The following is a 3,195-nucleotide window of genomic DNA, read 5'->3' on the forward strand; positions in this document are numbered from 1 at the left end:
GCTTCTGTCGCCGGAGGGAGGGAGAGGGTGAACCGAGGGACAAGGGGCGGGGGCGGGGCGGAGGGAGAGGACACGCCTAATCCAGTTCCGCGGCACTTCTCGCTGTTGTGAAAATAAAGTCACCGTGCCAGAGAATGAACTGAAAGCCTCCCTGACGTCAGAAACACAGTCACTCATGAAATAGGTGGCGGGGTTGCGGGGGAAGCACCCTAGACTGTCAGGCGTAGCTCTCGACTAGTGCTCAGGTCGGTCCCAGAGCGCCCGCCCGTATGAAAAGAGCCACACGGTGAACCCAGCTATGGATGAGTGCTGCTGGCTGTCATCTCCTGGAGGCAGCCACACCCATCCTCCCTGAGGGCACTATAGAGCCCCAAGGGCAAAGACTTAGCCAGCAGCTCCAGGCAGCTCCTTTGTTACTTTCTGCGGGAGAAGTTGGTCTTTATTTCCCCTTGGCAGCACCTGTCTCTCCATCACCCACTCCTTCCTCAGGTGAGCAGGGAGAAGCCAAGTTTAAATGAGAAGAGACAGCCACTCTCTCTCCTGTGGGTCCCCCAGTCGCCTGCTAAAGAGTAAAGACCAAGGAAAAGTCGAGATGCTTCAGCAAGGCCCCTTCTTGGAACTGTCGCTTAGCCAAGTTAGCATGGCCTGACTGAGAGATCATATCGCCTTTCTTTTAACCACCTCTCCAAAAGTTTGACAAAGCAGTTGATAGGAACAGAGACGCCAGATAAAATTTTGAAATGAAGGAATTTGCCTTTGGTGTCTGATTCCTCCTGCTTAGGCAGGGCCCGCAGCACATCCATTATCAGGCCAGTCCGGCTGAAACCTGCCTGCTCCGTAGTCAAAAAGTCCTGGAATGTTAACACACTGGACAGGTTTACCCCCTTGGTTGCGTAGGTGGGCAGCGGGGGAACTGAGCTTTTGAGGTAGTAGGGAAGGCCTGGAGCAGGCCTTCTAAGTGCTTTAGTACAGTTTTAATACAATTTTTCATGTATGGCGACCCCCAACCATAAAATTATCTTTGTTATTACCTCATAACTGTAATTTTGCTACTGTTATGAATCTTAATATACATATCTGTGCTTTTTACTGGGCTTAGGTGACCCCTGTGAAAAAGATGTTTAACCCTTACAAGGGTCTGAGACCCACTTTTCTCCACACCCTTAAATGCTTTTTAAAATGTAACAAACAATCTTGCCAGATGGTAGGGGCTCACAACTTTAATCCCAGCACTCCTAAGGGAGAGGCAAGCAGATCTCAGTGAATTGGAGGCCAGTCTGCTCTACACAGTGTGTTCCAGAACAATCGGGGATGCACAGAGAAACCCTGTCTCAAAAAAAGAAAAGAATAAAATGTAACAAGCCAGGCCTGGCGCGGGGCACCTCTGTAATGCCAGCACTTGGGTGGTAGAAGCAGGTAGAAAAACACTCCAAGGCCAGTTTCTACTACATAGGAGTTTGAGGTCACCTAAAGGTGACCTGCTGCAAATGACAGTTCGAGTCAGCATTTGGGAGACTGAAACAAGAAGATGGCCACCAGTCTGAGCCACATAGGTGATATCGGGCAAGGGGGGCGGGGGGGGCTACTCTCAAGAGCCTGACTCAAAAAGGCAGAGGAGATGGGAAGGTGGCTCAGCCAATAAACCACTTGCTGCCTAACCTGATAACCAGAGTCCAATTCCCAAAATCGGCATGAAGGTCAACCAAGTCCAAGAAGAGAACCAAGACTGTCAAGTTGTCCTCTGGCCTACGCACAAGACCACACACACACACACACACACACACACACACACACACACACCAATAAAAAGAAAGACTCTTTGTGAGCTTATACTATGATGTGCAAGGTACTGGTTCAAAGACCAGGGCCAAAACAATCTAAATCTTTGGAGTCTATATTTCTATTGATCTCATACCTAAGAAACCACAGTCAATATTTAACTTGACCATCTCCCTTGTGGCCTGCAGGTCAGAGGTCGTCAAGTTCTCCTCCTCTCCTGGGGTTCACCAAGAGACAGGGGCCTGGGGAAAGGACTTGGGGAATGATGAGACTGGAAAGGGCTTCTCGCTAAACTTCTACAATCTCATCTATAGAAACTGGAGCTAGACCAGTATCCAAGAGAACCATGGATGGACTGGAGAGATGGCTCAGAGGTTAAGAGCACTGACTGCTCTTCTAAATATCCTGAGCTCAAATCCCAGCAACCACGTGGTGACTCACAACCATCTGTAATGGGATAGGATGCTTCGTCTGTCTGGTGTGTCTGAAGACAGCTTCAGTGTACTTACAAAGTAAATCAGTAAATCTGAAGAAGAAGAAGAAGAAGAAGAAGAAGAAGAAGAAGAAGAAGAAGAAGAAGAAGAAGAGGAAGAGGAAGAGGAAGAGGAAGAGGAAGAGGAAGAGGAAGAGGAAGAGGAAGAGGAAGAGGAAGAGGAAGAGGAAGAGGAAGAGGAAGAAAGAAAGAGGAAGAAGAGGAAAGGCTTTGGCCTAAGCAAGGTAGTATAGACCTTTGATCCCAGGAGACTAAGGCAAAGAGATTGCTGAGTTCAAGGTCAGCCTAGGACAAAACAAGTCCCAGATCCAGACATGGTGGTACACACCTTTAACCTGGGCCACACCTTCTGCTGGAGACCTGCATAAGGACATTGGAAGAAGGAAGATTCATTCTTCCTTGACGCTTGCACTTATTTGCCAGCACATCTGTTGGAATCTACTTCTACAGAAGACCGGCTGAAATAACTAGCTTTGTTTCATAATAAATTCCCTCAATATAGAAAGACATTCCATACATTCTGTGACCCTAGAGAACCCTGACTAGTACATACATATACATTGGAACAGCAGTTGGTCGAATCATAAGAAGTGAAAAGATACAGGAAGCTGGGCGTGGTGGCTCACGCCCATAGTCCCAGCAGAATGAAGTGTGGTGACTATTGTGGGTTCAAGTCTGCATATCAAGTGCCGTCCATATCTGGACTCTAAAGTGAGACCTTAGAAGAAAATGAAGAAGGAAGGAGAAGAAATGAGAGGAAAAAAGGACTTGTTTTATCATCTGTTTAACCCAATAGATCCCAAATAGCACTATCTCAGCACATTATCTTTTCAAATATGAGGGGTTAGGGGGCTGGAAAGATGGCCTAGCAGTTAAGAGTGGCTGCTTTTTCAGAGGACTTGGGTTCAGTTCCCAGTACTCAC

The sequence above is a fragment of the Mus caroli genome, unplaced genomic scaffold (assembly GCF_978045245.1).
Source record: "Mus caroli unplaced genomic scaffold, Mus_caroli_1 scaffold_7, whole genome shotgun sequence".
Taxonomy (NCBI): domain Eukaryota; kingdom Metazoa; phylum Chordata; class Mammalia; order Rodentia; family Muridae; genus Mus; species Mus caroli.